Source organism: Mixophyes fleayi, chromosome 1 (assembly GCF_038048845.1).
Source record: "Mixophyes fleayi isolate aMixFle1 chromosome 1, aMixFle1.hap1, whole genome shotgun sequence".
NCBI classification, from domain to species: Eukaryota; Metazoa; Chordata; class Amphibia; order Anura; family Limnodynastidae; genus Mixophyes; species Mixophyes fleayi.
In genome coordinates, this window is record NC_134402.1 from 381,066,851 (window position 1) to 381,086,959 (window position 20,109).

The 20,109-nt window shown below is 39.6% G+C and overlaps 2 long non-coding RNA genes across 3 annotated transcripts in view; both read left to right on the forward strand.

Annotated features, from left to right (window-relative positions):
• LOC142097631 (uncharacterized) overlaps nucleotides 1-10,310 on the forward strand; it is a 39,007-nt gene extending 28,697 nt beyond the window's left edge. The window contains exons 2-3 of one of the 2 annotated variants that reach the window (XR_012678226.1): nucleotides 9,694-9,753; nucleotides 10,093-10,310. This is a non-coding gene — a long non-coding RNA (uncharacterized LOC142097631). Of the gene's footprint in view, nucleotides 1-9,693 lie in introns of both variants that reach the window. The other variant, XR_012678225.1, reaches the window with a different exon arrangement.
• A 7,267-nt stretch (nucleotides 10,311-17,577) lies between these two features.
• Nucleotides 17,578-19,501, forward strand: LOC142109065 (uncharacterized). Its single transcript, XR_012680269.1, has 2 exons — nucleotides 17,578-17,724; nucleotides 19,336-19,501. It is a non-coding gene; the product is annotated as an uncharacterized LOC142109065 (long non-coding RNA).
• Nucleotides 19,502-20,109: the final 608 nt, after the last annotated feature.

Genomic DNA, 20,109 nt, shown 5'->3' on the forward strand with positions numbered 1-20,109 from the left:
ATTGTGTCCCCGGTACGAAATCCCGTCGAGATTCCACTTCACTAGGCAGGCGATACCAAAGATGTACAGAGAAGTACGAGCAAGTGTCCTCAGTGCTCTTAAAAATGCGGTTGTACCCACTGTCCACTTAACCACGGACATGTGGACAAGTGGTTCTGGGCAAACGAAGGACTATATGACTGTGACAACCCACTGGGTAGATGCATCCCCTTCCGCAGCAACAGCAGCAGCTACATCAGTAGCTACAACGTCTGCTCGTGCCAAGGCAGGCAACATTGTGTATTACAGGTTTTAATAAGAGGCACAACGCTGACAACCTATTAGAGAAAATGAGGGAAATTATTTCGCAGTGGCTTAGCCCACTTAGACTGTCCTGGGGATTTGTGGTGTCAGATAACACCAGTAACATTGTGCGGGCATTGCATATGGGCAATAGTACGTCCCATGTTTTGCCCACACCGTTAATTTGGTGGTGCAGCATTACCTCAAGAGTGACAGGGGTGTGCAGGAGATGCTTGCGGTGGCACGCAAAATTGCTGGACACTTTCGGCATTCTGCCAGTGCCTACCGCAGGCTCGAGGCACATCAAAAAAGCATGAACCTGCCCTGCCATCACCTCAAACAAGAGGTTGTGACGCGCTGGAACTCCACCCTCTATATGCTGCAGAGGATGGAGGAGCAGCAAAAGGCCATTCAGGCCTACACTGCCACCTACGACATAGGCAAAGGAGTGGGGATGAGCCTGAGTCAAGCGCAGTGGAGACTGATTTCCATGTTGTGCAAGGTTCTCCAGCTGTTTGAACTTGCCACACGAGAAGTCAGTTCTGACACTGCCAGCTTGAGTCAGGTGATTCCCCTGATCAGGCTGTTGCAGAAGCAGCTGGAGAAAGTAAGGGAGGAGCTGGTAAACCATTGCGATTCCACCAAGCATGTAGCTCTTGTGGATGAAGCCCTTCGTACGCTTTGCCAGGATCCGCAGGTGGTCACTATTTTAAAGGCAGAGGAATACATTCTGGCCACCGTTCTCGATCCTCGGTTTAAAGCGTATCTTTTGTCTCTGTTTCCGGCGGACACAAGTCTGCAGCGGTGCAAAGACCTACTGGTCAGGAGATTGTCCTCTGAAGAGGACCGTGACATGCCAACAGCTCCACCCTCATTTTCTTCCACATCTGTGGCTGCGAGGAAAAAGCTCAGTTTTCCTAAAAGAGCCGCTGGCGGGGATGCTGCTAACATCTGGGCCGGACTGAAGGACCTGCCAACCATTGCAGACATGTCTACTGTTGCTGCATTGGATGCTGTCACAATAGAAAAAAATGGTGGAGGATTATTTTGCTGACACTATCCAAATAGACATGTCAGACAGTCCATATTGTTACTGGCAGGAAAAAAAGGCAGTTTGGAAGCCCCTGTACAAACTGGCTCTCTTTTACCTGAGTTGTCCCCCCTCCAGTGTGTACTCGGAAAGAGTTTTTAGTGCAGCGGGGAACCTGGTCAGTGAGCGGCGAAGGAGGTTGCTTCCTCAGAACGTTGAAAAAATGATGTTCATAAAAATGAATTATCAATTCCTCAATCAAGTACAGCACTGCCCTCCAGATAGTACAGAGGGACCTGTGGTTGTGGAGTCCAGCGGGGACGAATTGATAATGTGCGATGAGGAGGAAGTACACACTGTAGGGGGAGAGGAATCAGAGGTTGAGGATGAGGACGACATCTTGCCTCAGTAGAGCCTGTTTATTTTGTACGGGGAGAGATGAATAGCTTTTTTGGTGTGGGGGCCCAAACTAACCAATCATTTAAGGCACAGTTTGGTAGGCCCTGTCGCTGAAATGATTGGTTTGTTAAAGTGTGCATGTCCTATTTCAACAACATAAGGGTGGGTGGGAGCAGGGCCGGATTTACAGCTAGGCAACCTAGGCACCTGCCTAGGGCCTAGCGGCGCTCGGGGGGCACAGCTGGGGGGGACAGGAGCAATTTTTTAAAAAAAAATAAAAAATTCGCCCGTGACGCGAGTCGGGGGAGGGGAGGTTGGGTGCCGCGAGTCGGGGGAGGGGGGGTCGGGTGCCAGTCCTGGCAGCCTCTTCTCCTCTCAGTGTCTCAGTGATAGAGAGAGAGGAGGAGATCACGAGCGATCACGTGACTCTTTTTTTTTTTTTTCTTTTAAATCTGTTTGGACTGACCGAGGAGGAGCAGCGCGCCGGAGAAGAAAGGCAATAGAAAGGTAAGTAAAACAACGGAGGGACAGAGGATGGTGAAGGGGCACAGAAGTGGTGGTGGTGATGGGCACAGAGATGGTGAAGGGCACAGAGATGGTGATTGGCACAGAAGTGGTGATGGTGATTGGCACAGAAGTGGTGATGGTGAAGAGCACAGAGGTGGTGATGGTGAAGGGGCACAGAATTGGTGATAGTGATTGGCACAGAGGTGGTGATGGTGAAGGGCACAGAGGTGGTGATGGTGAAGGGGCACAGAATTGGTGATAGTGATTGGCACAGAGGTGGTGATGGTGAAGGGCACAGAGGTGGTGATGGTGAAGGGGCACAGTATTGGTGATGGTGAAGGGGCACAGAGGTGATGATGGGCACAGAGGTGGTGATGGTGAAGGACACAGAGGTGGTGATGGTGATTGGCACAGAAGTGGTGATGGTGAAGGGCACAGAGGTGGTGATGGTGATGGGCACATGTGATATTGTGAAGGGGCAAAAGTGACAATGAAGGGGCACAGTGTGATGATAGAGGGACAAAAGTGACAAGAGCACATACTTGGATTTATGCGTATTAATTTTACAAACAACTTAAGTAAGTATTTCTGCCCTGACTTCAATATTTATTAAGTTGTTTTGACCCAACTACTTAAAAAGAACGGGACTGCTTGGTAATTATTTAGGGGTGCCTTTTTCTGCAGCAGGGTGGCCTTGCTCTTTTCACATGTTAGGTACGCCCCCAAAGATGCAAGCCACGCCCTCACCTCCTTTGGCGACATGCTTTCATATCTACTTAACTATAGGGGTATATGGTAGGCATGCGGCGGCACATGCTTTCACTCCTACGTAACTATAGGGGTATATGGTAGGCTGCAAAAATATAGTGCTATGGATTGTTTCAGGGAGGGGGCCCAAAAACAGTATCCTGCCTAGGGCCCTATGAGGTCTAAATCTGGCTCTGGGTGGGAGGGCCCAAGGACAATTCCATCTTGCAACTCTTTTATTGCCATTATGTGACCATTCAACAGTCGTTTGCCATGAGCACAAAGTAAAACAAAATTAAAACAAATTCAACAAATTAAACCAAAAGTAAAATGCCCTGTCATAATAAAAAACAAGAGGTATTGACGTGCTTGAACTACTGTAGTGTTTATAAGTTAGAAACACTACACTTGAAAGCTTGAGCCTTTAATAGAAAAAGTCACTCTTCATTGCACGAATATTTGCAACAGCGACAATTTTTGGGTTAACAAAGTCAACAAATAACACTTCGACCCTGTCTGTCTTTCACATACTTGATGGGATCTCAATGATGAATGCTCTGTACCATGGTCGTCTAAAACAAGAGGTATTGACGTGCTTGAACTACTGTAGTGTTTATAAATTATAAACACTACACTTGAAAGTTGGAGGAGGTATTGTGGCCCTGGTACCAAATTGGGTACCGGGGCCACTCCACTATGCAGTCCAGATAGAGGCGTATCAGATATTAAACAACGTTGACTGTTGCTGCCAAATCATAAATTAATGAAAATGACCTGTCATCGTCAAAAACAAGAGGTATTGACACGCTCGAACTACACCCTGTATATGCTGCAGAGGATGTAGGAGCAGGCAGCTGTGCAGTGGAATTCAGACCATTTGAAGGCGGAGGTATTGTGGCCCCGGTACCAAATTGTGTACCGGGACCACTGCACTATGCAGTCCAGAAAGCTACCTCGGTGAAACGTTTTGGACTAAAAACAATATTGTGAGGTGTGAGGTGTTCAGAATAGACTGGGAATTAGTGGAAATGATTGTTATTGAATGTTATTGAGGTTAATAATAGCGTAGGAGTGAAAATAAACCCAAAAACTTGTTTTTAACACTTTTTTTATGTTTTTTTAAAAAATAATCCGAATCCAAAACCTTAAATCCGAACCAAAACCTTTCGTCAAGTGTTTTGCGAAACAAATCCAAACCCAAAACCTCAAGCAAATCCGAATCCAAAACACAAAACACGAGACACCAAAAGTGGCCAGTGCACATCCCTATACAAAACAAATAAAAATTGGAAGCTCTTGGGTGAAAAGTTTACTGGTATGCTAATGCTAAACAGTGTATAATCCAAAGCCGGTTACACACCTATGCAACTATCATGCAGATCACACGACTCGTTTTAGAAATGATTTTGGGCAAATGTGTAAATGTGTACACACTCATGACCAGCAGTGTAGGCAGATCTCTGTAGAGTGTACAGAGTCATGGGGGTAAATGTATCAAGGTCCGATTTTGACAGCGTGTTAAAATCGCGGCAAGTCACGGGTGATAGCCCGCGATTTTAGTGAAAAAAAACAGAAATGTATCAAGCTGCGATTTTGACCATGATCTTCAAAATCGCTGGTCATCTCTGGCAATTTGCTGCGACACTCCCGTGTTTAGCTAACTCTCCTGTGTTGTAGCAGCGTGTTGTCAAACACATCACTGTTACACTGCCCTGTCATACAGCTGCCGGGGGTGCAAATTTTTTCCCTGATTTTCACGGAACCAGCAGTAGTCAGACAGCACTAGGGTTAAGCTGGAATAGAGGGGGGACCCCACGCTTTTTTTTTTTTTAACTTTCTTCTTTTCTTTACAGTTTTAACACTGCCAGGGCAGTGTAACAGTGATGTGTTTATACAACACGCTGCTATCAAGCAGCGTGTTGTATCTGGCGTGTTTTCAAACAAACTCTCCTGAGTTTGCTAACTCGCAGCTTCATACATTTGAGAGCTGTATAGCTGCAGTGGCAAACAGTCGGGAGTTTGATCTCTGGCGATTTTGCAAATAGCGATTTTGACAGAAGCATAACTCTGGCGATTTTGCATGAAATTCCAGCTTCATCCATCTGCGAGTTTCAACTCTCACGACAAAATTGCTGGATTTGCAAAATCGCACCTTGATACATTTACCCCATGATCTTTTCAGCAGTCTGTTATGACAGATGAAGGTCACAGATATTAATTGTGTAAGCATGAATTGGCATGCTGATCTGAACTGTCAATCATTGGTGAAATTGTTACAGAAATTGTATCTGAAGTAAGGTTACATACATTTATACCCAGTTTTATTACAGTGGTTGGACTTTTCGTTTAAATAGAAAATAATAAAGAAAAAATATAATTATTTAAGGCATATCCTAAAAAAAAACATTTAGTTATCTGAATTCCTGATTTCTAAATTTCAAACTAATGTGTTTGAGAGATTTAGACAATGTCCCTGGCTTGTAATACAAATACAAATTTTACTTTTCTTATTTTCTATGCTGATTTTAATTCTCAGCATCTTCTGTGTTATATGTAAGATAACAGATTTTGAAACTGAGGTTGAAAAATGTGATATATCTGTTTTATAATCGTGTAAAGTAGTCATGTCAGAGAATGCAGTGGCAGCTGCTTCCCTAGGGCCTGAATTATCAAGGAACGCAAAACGAACATAATAAATCGAGCATAAGCACGTATTCAACAAGAATATTCAACAAGAAGCGGATTTAAAGATACGTCTGTTGATGAATACAGGTCTAGGTCCACTCTGCTCGAACAGACAATATACTGCAGGATATGTCCAATACATATGTGGAATATCAAGTCACAAAAGAACGCACAGAAGAAAAAATACCTTTCAATTAATGTCACCTGTTAATAATATAGTAATATCAAAACATTAAAAAATAAAAACGTTTTTGTCTATTTTATTTGGATGTTATGAATGTGTACTGTACATATTATGCACAATGTGTTTTAAAGTTGTTTCTAATTGCAAACACATGTTCTAGCTTGCATACACAGCCGTTATCACTAGCAATCTGTACTTACATCAGACATGTAGCTGCTGCAAGGGATACGACTGAAAATGATGTACCTTAGAGATGTTCAAAGCGTGAAGCAGACGCTGCTGCGTGCGCTTGAACTTGGCGCATGCTTAGTGTACATTGACTACGTGCATACGCCCAGTCCACTCCCCATACCGCGCATGAAGTTGTAGGCTGCAGTAAGAATCCTTTGCGCTGGAAGATGAATCGGGCACTGGACATGAATTGCTGTGTTCAGGCATATGCTCGGGTCTGGGCATGCGCAGTGTGATTTTATACAAAAATATAACATATATTTGTATTTACGTTTTTTTGATGATTCCAGCCCCTAGTGTGTATAGATTTACCTATGCAGCTGCAGAGTGTCCCTGGAAATTGTATTCCAATGTTGTTAGTAATGTCTTAGGAGATGTTAATTCCCTTAATTATAGGAATAAAGTCTGAAGAAGTAAGTTGCCATCAAACCAATAAATATTAAAGAATGAACTATGCTCTCCATGCCAGCCTGTATAAATAAATAAGTAAAAATAAGTAGACATTTTTGTTGAATTTGAGTAAAAGGTACATTATTCATAGTGTCAATTAACTTTAGCTTGGAGTAACATGCCAGCAATAATCAATATGTGAATAAATGAGCCGTTGACCTTGTGGCTGATATTAATCAGCCAAGTAGAAAACCCCTGAAGCAGACAAAGTGACAGCAACAATTTAAACATGGAAAGTGTTAGCAAGGCAGTGGGAAATAAAGAAGATACTGATCTATAGCCCTCATCACTTCCCATAAACAAGGACTTGCCGTTTCTGGTGTCGCACTTGGGATGTTTTTTCCCAGTAAAGTTTATCATGCGATTTAACTGTGACAAGGAACTTTGAAGCAGGTCGTTGTTAAGCGACTATCTGCACAGACCTCTCTTCATATGCTTATATCATTTGCATAAATCTGCTTTACAGGGGAAAATTATTACACTTCTATTAAATCTCTAAAGAACATGCATTGATGGGAGATATTTTAACTAATATCACAAATAAACATTTTAATGTACTTTATTGGAAATGTTTACGTTTTAATTGTTTTGGATTACCAGTTTTTCTTTAAAATAAGTTAATATCAACAATAATTAAATGAGCTGAAAGCGTATTTATATTAATAAGTAGAATAATAAAAGTGGTCCAGTCCTATAAATATGTAACGAAACCAATAATTTTTGCAGTAAGGTTCAATCCCAAACAATGTACAAAATTCTAGATAATGTTTTTGTGTTTCTATTAGCTCTGAAGGAGGAAACAAGTATAAACTGATAAATATATCAACATATTTTTAAGATGCTAAATTAAATTAAAATACAAATAAATATGTGTTGTATATTTTTAAAATTAAAATTGACAACATATTACTATTTGTGTACGTCCTTATTTTCATCATGTCACATGCAACTCAAAAGCAGGGATGAACTATAGGAAGGCACACATTTTGTGTTACACGTCCACTGTGTCAGTTGTCTTAACACAGTGGAGCATTGCACAGTGCATTATAGGCAGACATATAAGACCTCATTCATCTTTAGACATAAGTTCTGTTGCAATTTATGTATTTTACGTGAAATTGCTCTGCGTGTTCCCATAAACTGACTTTACGCCAGTGAACACAAGTGCATGCAATTCAAGTTCAAATGCAAATGACACTTCCGACAGCCTATGGTTTGAGAGAAGGGGCACATAGAGAATGTACGGTAATGGTGTGCTGAGGTTGAGCGCATGCACATTCATCCAATTCAAGCTCCAGGAATGTCCGAGATACGTGATTTTTAGCCGTATCACTCAAACCAGCTACAGGTCCGGTGTAAGTGCCGATTGATAGTGATGTGTGACACGTTTTTATGCTAGAACATGCGCTTGCAGTTAAATCAAAAGTCAGGCCCAGAGTTATTCCCCTCATGTCCCCAAACATGAACACTTGGCATGAACATTTTATAACTGTATTGTATATGTATTGTATATTAAATATATCTCATGTATACCTACAGAGCAAATAAAAAGATACTGTGAGTTGGTCAGTATTAGAAACAGGTTTGTTTTCAGAGACAAATCCATCAAGGCACAAATCATTAAAGACTCCCGTCCTCACACTGCTCTGTCTTCCTTATGTTTACATTTGTATGGAAAGAGCTATAAAGCACTGGGTCCCTTAGCAAAAGATTACCAGGACTCCCACATCACCTTCCTGCTTATACTTTACACCTACTTAGAACTCACCTGCCCTACTGTGTTCAGCTCTTATCAGGCAGCTTCCTGCCACAGTGTAGCAGGCAGAGGATTCATTTATTTTATAACTTCCCCTCTTGTTCTTTTCATTTCATTAGACAGGGGATTGTGCAATCAAATAGGTATGCAGGACTCCATCTTCTTCATTTACTAGCACTAACTAAAGTATCTACCTATTAGTCAAAATAGCTTTCATATTTTGTCCACTAGGGAGCTGAAATGAAAATTTTACCAGAGTAGAAATTTCCCATTGGACAAATGAAGAAAGCTTTTGTATCATGTCTTTTCTTTACTTACAGCTTAATGTGAGTGTAACATACATTATTAATGTCACTGTATGACTAGAATTTAGATTACTATCTTTGCTTTCTCTCTTTCTAAATATCACTTGGATTAGGAGTATGTAACGGGATGTAAAGCAACAAACTACCCACAGAGGACACCTCCACCTTAGGGCGACCCATTGTTAGGCTAACAGCTACTTGATAAGCATTTAGAACCAGGCTAGTAGAGGAATTCACCTATAGCAGCCTCCTTTCCCATAGAACTGAACTTGTTCGGATGTACTTGGATTCTCCCAGAACTTAACTTTAAGGTAGGAAAAGCTTATCAGAGTAACCGTAGTGCGGGATGAAGGAAAAGCGGAAGACAGATGGCAGGTTCCAAAGACAGTCCAAAAGTCAGTAGTGAGTAGGATAGCCAGGAAACAGGCCAAACTCTTCTGCGCATGCCCAGCAAAGGAACCATCGGCTGTCAAAGAATGCAGATCCTCGACACTCGCGAACACAATCACCACTTACTACGGCCTGGGATTTTGGAGCGTGAAGAGGGCAGTGAAGGGGTGTGGTGCCGTAGTCAATTCACAATCGGCGTTCCCGTGCAGGTACGTCAAGGTCAGAGTTGGGCGAACGTATGTAATCGTGTGGTTCTCGGCGTATAGTGTGCACTTGCTCTGGGTCTAGTTTATCTGCCAATGCAAAACCACCAGCATACAGAATATTACTCTGGATCAGCATGTGATCGTGATGTATGCTCCCAATCACCTGCATACTCTCTGCCAATTAAACACTGCTATAAAAAGTCTGATTACAGCATGCGTCCTGTATGCTGCCATTTCTGTATTTACATGTACATCGTTTATTTTTTGTTTTGTTTTTCATGCAATTAGCAGGGCTTGTTTGGTTTGTACATTTTTAAAAGTGTCTGTTTAGGGGTAGCTTAGTTTTTCTGATTTTATTACTGTTTTTTTGTGTTTTTTTCTGAGACATATGTATGTGCTTGTTTGTTTTTTTGTTTTTTCTTACTTTGTTTCATGTTATAGTTTACTTGTTTTTACTTTGTTTCTTAGCCTAGTCATGTGGCTGTTTACTAGCTTTCTTATATTTCCTATCTGTTCTTTAGCTTTCTCTATTGCTGCTGTGACCATACAATTTCCATCAAAGGATTACCCTCCATTTTGTGGTAAGTAAGATGGCCCTAGGTGTGAGCCCTTACATAGCATATAAGCAATGGGGAACCTGCTCCTCCCCACTTCTTGTCTTGTTTGCAGCTGGCTGTCTTAAAAATTGCAGCCTGAAGGGTGAGACTCTACTTGGCAACATTTGCAATGAAAATAAAAAAAATAGAGTCAAACACACACAATTATACTATATACTTCTTATTACTTCTGTGTTCCGCATAATACAAAACTTTGGTCCAGTATTTTCATAACGTACCATTTGTGCAATGTACCAAGCTTGCACCACATCAATATATTAAGAGTGCGTTTACTAAATTTTTGTATTTCTTTTTTTTTTGCAGCTGACAAGGAGTTGATGGGTCCAACAAGACCACAGAGTCAAAGGCTACTCCATGAACTACAAAAGCAAGAAAAAAAATACAAAAAAGATAAAAAAAGCAAAAAAAATCAAAACAACAAATTATCTTAAAAAAAACTTAATAAAACTTATTCATTCATTTTTTTATTACTAAAATTGTTAATATTTTTGTTTGGAGATTAAAATTGTTTAGTTAGAAAAGCTGGTGTGTGTGTGTGTGTGTTTGATTTGACTTAAAATGAGTATTATGATTCATTTAAGTAAAGCAGTGTTTTAAAAGGTGATGGGAGAAGAGACCACGCACCCTATAATAGGGGCAAACCTTGTATGAATGCCAGGCTTAGTGGCAAAGTTTGCCAATTGCAGAAACAACCACCTATTCATGGTGCCAGGGCAATAGGCATGCTGACTCTTTGGGATTCACAGAGACCATTGGTGGTAGAGGTGAATAAAGTAACATAGGGGGAACACATATTTTAATGTTCATTACACCACCACTATACAACCAACACCGTATTGTTTGGTATATAACAAACAAGGGTAGTTAGTAATACACGAATCAACGCTTGAGAGATACACAACGATGTTCCTATGTCAATCGAAAGCATAGCGTTTGCTGCCACAAGTAGAGCAGAAAAGTGCCTTGCGGACGAACATCGTAGTATGTGAGCGCATACGGGAGGAACAGTTACACCCGAAGTCATTAAGCTGCGTATGTGACGATCTGCATTTTGTTTACTTCAGACGTTCGCAACTGTCAGGTCCGTGCATTATCTCACGGACATGCGTTGCGCTCATTATGTGTGCCTTAATGACTCAGACCCTATAACTGGATTGTTCTTTAGGCCAACAACCTGTGTTACTACAGTTAATCCATTAACCCACAGATAATTGTAACCATCAGCATTTCCAATACACCTGTATAGCCCACCACTATGGTGATTATATTTTTCACAAAACTTTACATTTGGATACCTTTTATACTCGTGCTGCTCTCACTGTGGTATCATATCCCATGTAAAGCAACTCAAGCGCAGTTAACCTATTTGTATACATTCCTTAGAATCAAAGTGTCACATATCACCCTATGAGTTATCAGAACCTGTTGACGAGCGCTTCATCGTTAGCAACCCCCTTTCCCATGGAACCAGATATGTTCGCCGGTACTCTGTTGTCCCTAGGACTTTATCTCGAGTAGTGATAACTTAACTCCGGTAGGTGGGCACCACAAAGGACTTGGCAGAGGGATACTGAGCAGAGATCTCTATGGCAACAGGGATGCAGGATGCACCTGGACCAGAATATACGGAGTTGCAATAGGATGTAGTACCAAACTCCACCAGTATAACAGTTTGGTAGTGTAGAGTAGATAATGGAACTGGGGAGCAACACAGTGCAAAGGAAGGTGCCGGAGCAAGATCGAGCTGTCAATCTGGATGGTGAAGCATGGCTGACACAAGTGCGTTCGATGGATTAGGTAGGGGGCACCACGACCCTGCAGCTGGGTGATGGGCTCACCGACAAAAAGCTAATGCAGCAATATACGTAGTTGGGGTCGCAAACAAAAGATCTATCCAGGCAGCGATCAGGGGTAGTCAGGTCACAGGCAGAGTTCAACAATGAGTATCGGACAGGGGGAGCATAATATACTTTGGAACAGGAGCATGGGGAAGCAAGCATGTAAACGCAATAACTGGCAAAGGCTCAGTGAAACTGTCAGGTATTTAAACCAGTAATAGCCAATTAGGGCAGGTGTCAGATTGAGCTGCAGGGGAGTAGAGTTCATGTGATCACACCCAGGCTGATAACAACACTGCAGCAGCCAAAATGAAAACAGCAGTTACCTGCTGTTCCTAACAAACAGCAGCTATTTTGACAACTTATGTTTTATATGCCACTTAAGCACAAAACTATTGAAAATCCAGATTAAATTAATTCCATGCTACAACTATAATTACATTGCATCTGACCTAAACATGCCAATAGAGTTATCTTTTTAGAAATATGCTACAATTTGGAATGTATATTTTATAATTTGCCTTACCTGTCTTAGTGATAAATGGGTCTAGCAAAAATATGCAATTAATTTAAACTTCATGTTCTGTAGAAAGTGAACTGTTTAAAGACAACTGCCATTAAAGTAATTTTTATATGCTGTATATAATACAATATAGTACTTTGCTGATTACAGTATGTTCTATTATGAATACACATGACTTGTTCTTCCTCTTAAATAGATGGAGTAGTAAATACTTAAAGCCAGGAATAATGCTTGCTATCCATTCATATCTGATTAAAAGACAGCAATATACCAAGTGGTAATACATTATAACAAAACAATACATATCGGTAAAATATATACTGTATTATGGTCCCAATTAAATAAATGTGAAAGCTTAAATGTACAAATGGAAACAAAATATTGCAGATATTTATTTTGTTATGACAACATTTGTATATTTTCAAAGTAAAGGGAAATATTCTTACATTTCATATTAATATTTGTAATTCACCACAAATTAAATAAATGTCTAACAGTATATATTCAACAGAATGACAAACATATTGGCAGAAATCAAAAGAAGGAACATCTGCATAGCTGTGGTCCAGTGATTTGGAAATAAGCTAAATAGAGATACATCTGTTTTAATTTCACTCAGTTATATCTTAGCAGAATTTACATAGCTCAGCCCATCCTTTCAAAAAATGTTCCTCTGGGTGATCAGCACTCTTATAACTATGAAACATTTGTACAGCAAACAATCTTGAGTAACAGGAACTTAGAGCTCACTACCACCTAAGATAAAAGTTTTACTAATGTAAGGGAGGGGTCTGTGAGCAGGACAAATTACAAACCACAGTCTCTTGTTTGCAATTTTAGATTGGTCCTCCCACTCACACTCCCCCACTCTCACCCCCATGTTTGGCCAGGCTGTTGGAGGACCTAGAGCTTTAAATATCCAATGAAATGACTAATGCATGATGATGATGATGATTGGTTGAAAACATTCAGGTTTACAACACCTCCACAGCATTTACCCTGAGAACAACCTGATAGCAGAGAAGTTTACTAAAGGTAATAGATGAACAAGTAGATTCCATCTGTCTCTCAGAACAGATTACCTTAGAAGAGACCATATTTCTTTTAGTCAATGTGCCAAATTGTGACATTCTAATTGCCTTGATATGCTCTTGCAGTGTGGAGTGGTTAAAAGTGAAATGGCATATTTCAGGTGCTTAGTGATGTTGAATTCGGGTCATTCATCAAAAAAATATATATACTGCTCTAGGAAAGAAAAATCTATTAATCATTAGCATTTATTGAATAAATGTCTAATGTTGCATATGTACAGTAATAGACTGTCAAATCAGATAAAGTGTGATAGACCTATTTATTCCAGTGATAATTTTGTTGCCCTGACATTGTATTTGATAGTTTGACTTGCCAATAATTCTTGGGTTATATGGTGAAAAAAAATGGTCACAGCAATACTTAGAGTGTATCTGTTTTGTGGCCTGAACCAATTTTTATGATAATTTAGCCAGTCAATGCATCTAGTGACTTTTTGGAGTCATGAGGAACTGGTGACCTCTCTGAGGCATGAGACACTTTGACTTGTTTGAGCCTACAGAATGGCTGCCTCCATTGTATGTTAAGGTGAGTTTCAAGAAAAAGTTGCTAGTCCCATCAACCACTTCCAACTGTGGCTGATGGGACTTGCATATCTGAGACCACATTGTTCTGCCAGCATCTATAAAAATGTGTCTCATTTTCCATCTGTCTCTTAGAATAGATTATCTTAGAAGAGACCACATTGTTTTTTATTGTATACAATTTGTAGCTAAATGCAAAGTGTTTTTATATGAGTCTCCTCATAGCCAGCATATTATGGAATAATTACAATGCATTTACTCAGATAATGGATGCCAATTAGAGCATGTTTTTTATTTGTACAAGTGATACACTTGTAGCATCTAATCATCTGAAGACTAACATCTGCTTTTGTCAGTTGGCGTTTTCCATACACTTATTCCATATGACATTCTTTTAAAGCACAATGGTTCCTCCAGTCAATTAACTAACAACGTTCAATCTTCAAAAAAAACACTAATTGTTTCCACTGGGTACTTTGAATTTTCGGCAACTTTTACATTCCTTAAACTGAAATGAATTCAGCACAGCTGTGTCTCGGGCACTCTGCACATTCCCCTGACACTTAAAATGCTAATACACCACATGAAGTTTCCCATTCAATCCAGTTCATTTCAGATCAGGTCATTACCATTACAGAGTACCAATGACAAACTTGTCTTTATAGCATCTTCATATCAACTTAACTTATTGGCTTTAATATACCCTCCTACCTTGTACTGAATATTTTTATTTTTAACTGTATATGTCTATTTTGTCAGTCTTTATGTCACCAGTTATTTGTTGCCATAGGACATGCCACTAGACTAGACTACTCTCTGGATAAACTTGCATTCAGTGCAGACAGCACCACAAAACTTTGTCATATCTCCCAGACAAATCATATAAACAGCCCTGTCTGATAATACAATCCAATGCTAAAATGCACAAAATGAAGTCAGAAAGAGAAAACATAAAACATACAAACAGAACATAAATTTTAACAAGAGAACTACTATGAAATACATTACCAATATCGGATTATGCAGAACATTAGAATGCAATTGCTTAACACTGTCCACATTGATTCAGCTTATTTTAAGAGAATGGATAGTGATGACCAATATCAAAATAAATTGACATTAAATCAAGGTTAATGGAGGTTTCAACACCATGTACACATTATAAGACAGTGTAAAACATATGACGCTGGTAAGGTGATTTTGGCAGTTTGCTAATACACATAAAAAAGTACAAATAAGGAAATTAATAATTTATGAAGTGATAATCCCTAAATCCAGATACAAGAGTAATGTTGTGATAAGAACATGTAACAAGGAATTTCATGAAACAGTACAGCAAGAGTCTGTAATGCTTATTGTGACCTTGTCCATCTTAACCAAATTTTGTTCTATTTTTGCATAGAATTTCTACTTGTGTTAACAAAGTGCTCTTGTCTGACAGTTTCATTAACCAAGGCCACTCATTTATTAAGACATGGATTTTCTACTGCCATCCACATATTGGATATGATGAGCTTGCCCATCAATGCCAAACTGAACACATATTGGAACATAGGTTTACCAAAACAGGTTTCTAGAGATAGCCCAACTATGTATAGTCGGCAGATTACCTGTCAACATGAAAATGGGAACAGCTTGAAAATGTCGACAGTATGATTGACGACATTGACAATGTCTACAATCACAATGCCGACATTAAACGACCAGCCAACATTGGTCTTTTAATGTCTGCATTGTGATTGTTTACATTGTGAATGTCGACAATCACACTGTCGACATTTTCAAGCTGTCCCCAGAATGGAAGTGTCAGTCTTTAGCCTGTCGACATTTTCATGTCGACGGGTTATCTGCCGACATTTCCAGTGTTGTAAATGTGACCGCATCCCATATGCTCAATCACGAAATGTAGCAAATCATCCCCAGTGGCTTTCAAACCCACTCTCTCAGATATGTCAATTGAGCAGCCAAATAGTATATTTTCATCTGTAGCTTTAGTTCTGCTAAGTGTATTAATTTTAGTCCTCACCCACTTCCACCCAGAACAGAGAGATACATATTTGTTAATTTTTAGAAAGATGTCCCCATAAATGTATAGAGGGTATAACAATGTAGGTTTTAATTAGGTTACTTTTCCAGACGTGGTAAGAAGAAGTTTTCTCCATGTATGGATTTTAGTTTTAGATACTTGATAACCAGATTAATATGAAAAAAGACATAATTTGCCATATTATTAGTTATCCAGATCCCAAAGTACTGTGCACCTCCCTCCCGAGGTATCTTCTGCCGATAATAAGTATGTGATAAAGTATTGTCTTCAGTAAAAATTACATAAGCGTGCACAAGCCAATTGTCATGCGCAGGACCCCAAGATGTGCTTACCGGGGTCCAGCTTGCCCTTCCTGCATGTTCAGATCCCCGACACCACCGATGATGTAATGAATGACAGATGCCATCTTGGTTTTCTTGGGCATGAGAAATAGTGTGCATGCCGATTCTATTTATAAACTGTGACCGTCTGCTATTGTTGCCTTTTCACTATATTAGGCACCTATGGATGCAGGATGGTGCCAGTAGATGTAGTGTCTTGCATTGACAAGTTGGCTCTTGACTCATTCAGAGTATTCCATTGAATTCTGTTTCAGTATTATGCTGAATATTCTTTTCCAATGTATTCATGGTTATTCAATCCACGCCAGAGTCTTGCTGGTTTTTCCTTGCATGCCATTTTGTTCCCTGTTTTTTCATCTGCTCCAATGTCTTCATATTTGTTCCATTCATGCCACTGTCTTTCTGGTCCCCCCCCCACGCTAGTGTGTTCCTGGTCATTCCATCTACGCCAGAGGGTTCTGAACATTCAGTATCCTGCGTATACCTTAGCTTTTAATCCACATTCAATCTACCATACCTGTTTGGAGGGTAGTGATCGGCAGAAAGGAAGCAGCTAAACCGATACTTTCTTGTTGGGGGTCCCTAGTGAATACCCTACCATTCTTTAGACTCTGTGCCTCCACTGCAGGTAAAGTCAAATCGTAGAGTCAAATTGGTCTGGCTGCTTGGATCCATAAGTCTTTGTGTTATTCCTGACAGTATCTACTGGCCAAAATATAAATCTGTCAAGTGATGGGTCCCCAAAGGAGTTAATTGAGAACCTCCTGGGTTGTGTGGGAAAACAAGAGGACATTCAGAATCATGTAGTATAGTGCCTTCAGATACTCTCTGGTTCATTCAATCAGAGTTCTCTGGTTCATTCAATATCATCTGCCAAAGCAACCTCTGCATCACTCGCTATCTCAGTGGCCCCAGTTGCTCTCAGAAACCTAAGAATACCTTCTCCAGTCAAATATGACGGGACTTGCTCTGGCTTTCTTAATAGGTGTGATGTTGAATTTTCCTACTGAGAGTCTAAAGTTGCTTACATTATTTCTTTGCTTACTGATCAAGCCAGAGAAAATTTGGTAAGCAGAGGCTACAGAAAATTTTGCGGAGTTGGAGGTTACATTCAGAAATACCCACAAGCTGTTTATTTAAAATGTTTTGGGCAAGAGGGCATATGAGACAAAAGCTGTTGGGCAGAGGGGTATGTTTGAGAAAAGCTGGTGAGCAGGGAAACGTGTGAAAAATGCTGGCTAGGGCACCTAGGGTAGGGGTGCATATTAAAGAAAAGGTAGAAGGCAGGGGACATTTGAGAAAAGCTGGTGGAATAGAGGTGGCATGTGTGACAACAACTGATGGGTACTGGTGGCATGTGTGAGAAAAGCTGGTGGGCAGGGGGTGACATTTTAGTGTGTAATAGGTGAGTGATTTTTTTTTTTTTTGTTCTGAAATCCAACATTTGGAGCCTCCCCTCTAGATAAACTGCTCCAGAGCAGCAGTGAAGCCTGGACAGCATTCTGCATCAGACATCAGTACAACTGGACATCAGTGCATCTGGACTGCCGCCTTACCAGCTAGCCAGTAAGAGGTAAGAATTACTATTTTTATTTTACAAATGTCAAGTAGTGTGAGGGGCTAGAAAGTGGAAATTGGAGGGGGAGGGGCGGTAGGCTGAAGCTTTGCCTAGGGCGATGAGGAACCCTGCTGGGGGCCCTGCACTCATGAACTTCTACACAAAAGCTTTCATGCTACTTTCTGAAGTCATGGTAACTGTTTTAAAGTTTTTTAAATTATAGATTGTCTTAGTATAACTACCAAATGGTCTTTAATATGGATTGCCTTAGTATAGATTTAATACAGATTGATTGATTTGTTTATCTAAAAAACGTGTGTAAATGTTTAATAAATAACCTGTATTGATGATGGACAACTATTCACTTTACTTTTACCCTGAATTTCGTGCAGTGCATCCAGTAACAAACATGAGATATAGCAATTTAAATTTATAGCACGTACCATAACCAGTGAGGCAGTGACTATAGATTTAAAAATACTCCCAATCAAATGAGATTAGGCTGTCAATGAAACCTGAATAAAAACTAGGTTAATGACTAGGTTAATGAAAAATGTACATTTTTAAGATGAACAATTGAATTTATATATCTTTCTATCAGGTATTGTACTAATTGGTACTAATTGGTAGTTAATATTAATAATATGTATATAATAACGTATAAATACATTTTTTATAGTAAAATAAACAGTGACTCTGGGGTTGGCCAACCCCTGAAACACTGACAAAAATTAACATTGGATTGTGAGTCTTTGTGTATTTACAGTCACTGTTAAAACTGTCGGAAAATGAGATACCAAACATGAGAAAAAGGGGATCCAAGCCCTATAGTAGTCCTTGGCTTATTGCCCCGCCCCCCCATGAAAATTTTTGTTCCTACGCCCCTGGATACGTCTACAGATGGCTATGGCCTGCGGAGTGATAGTAGCTACGTCCATACCTCCTTCGTTAGACTCTGCGCCTCCACTACTAGAGCGATATATAACTAGAGTTATATCGGTCTTGCTGCTTGGATCCAAATCTTCATGTGATTCCTGACACCAATAAATTAAAGCAATCTGAAGATGCACAAATTCTTGAAAGGAGATAACATTTTTAAATTACAATTCACCATATGACAATTATATCATTTTCAAACAATGTTATTCATACTGATTTCAGTAACTGATTTGCAGAGTGCAGCAAACTGAACATTGGTTGATGTTGCTTGACAAATTCTTTTCTATTTAATACAGAAGGGAGGAAGATGTGAGAGCTCAGACCACACTATCTTATCATACTCACTTGATACACAACTCTAGTTCGCAAGTACATTTTAGATACATATTTTATCACCAGAAGGCAGTAGAAAAGTTAGTAGAAATAATTGGCAAATCACCTAAATTTGAGTCTAAAAATATGGGGGGTTATTTTTATTAAGTCAGTTTCTGAAGTTCATTTTTCATCTTATTTATAGTTTATATAAGGTTTCCTGATTCTGTTTAGTTGCACTAAGAAGGTAATTATCCCTTACAGACTTTTAGATAAAATACCCAAGTAAAACACTTATGTAGCTAACTAAACAATCCTACTGATCTGTAATTACTTTAGCTAAGTAGCTATGTATCTATCTTTATGTCTTCACAGTGATGATAATATACAGATGGGATAGAATCCATTTCTCGTGCTGCTGTTCACCAAGATGCAGATGACATATCTAATACCCAGTCACCTCAATGGAAAAAGTGTGATATTCAATATAAATGATAAACAAAATGGGTTAAATGTTACAATAAAGGCTGATTCTTCTGTATCTCTGCTTATAGTGAGCTCTGTCATGTTGTTTTTAGAGGGAAGTTGTTTAGTTATTGGTAGAATGAGTTAAGAATCTTCTCTGTTACATTCTATGCCTAAAGAAAGAAACACATATTGCTCTATCCCAATCTTGTTATCTATTCACATATACTTCAGGCCATTACTCTGTTTTAAAAATATGGTTCATTAGTGGAAGGCATAACAGAATTGTTTTGTTCTAAACACTTTTACACATGATGATGATCATGCCATATAACTGCCTTCCTTAGTGCTGCAGTACTTAAAACACCTCCACAATCCCGTAAGGAATTACCGAGTTTTAAGACCCAACCAAAAGAATCTTCAGGGCAGATTGTCTAATTTATTAGTCAGCGATTTTCATAATAGATAGGCAATGGCTTGAATAAGATGTATGTTCCATTTAAAATGTACTACATATGATGTGCACATTAAAACAGCATGAATTAGTTAATAGAAACTGATGAGAGTGGGGTCCCGGGCACTATTAATAAGGATAAGCCAGCTTGGGATCCCCACTCATCAAGTACAGCGTACTTCCCCAGTGTTCTTAAATATTGCCATGTAGTTTCTGTGTTAACAATGTGA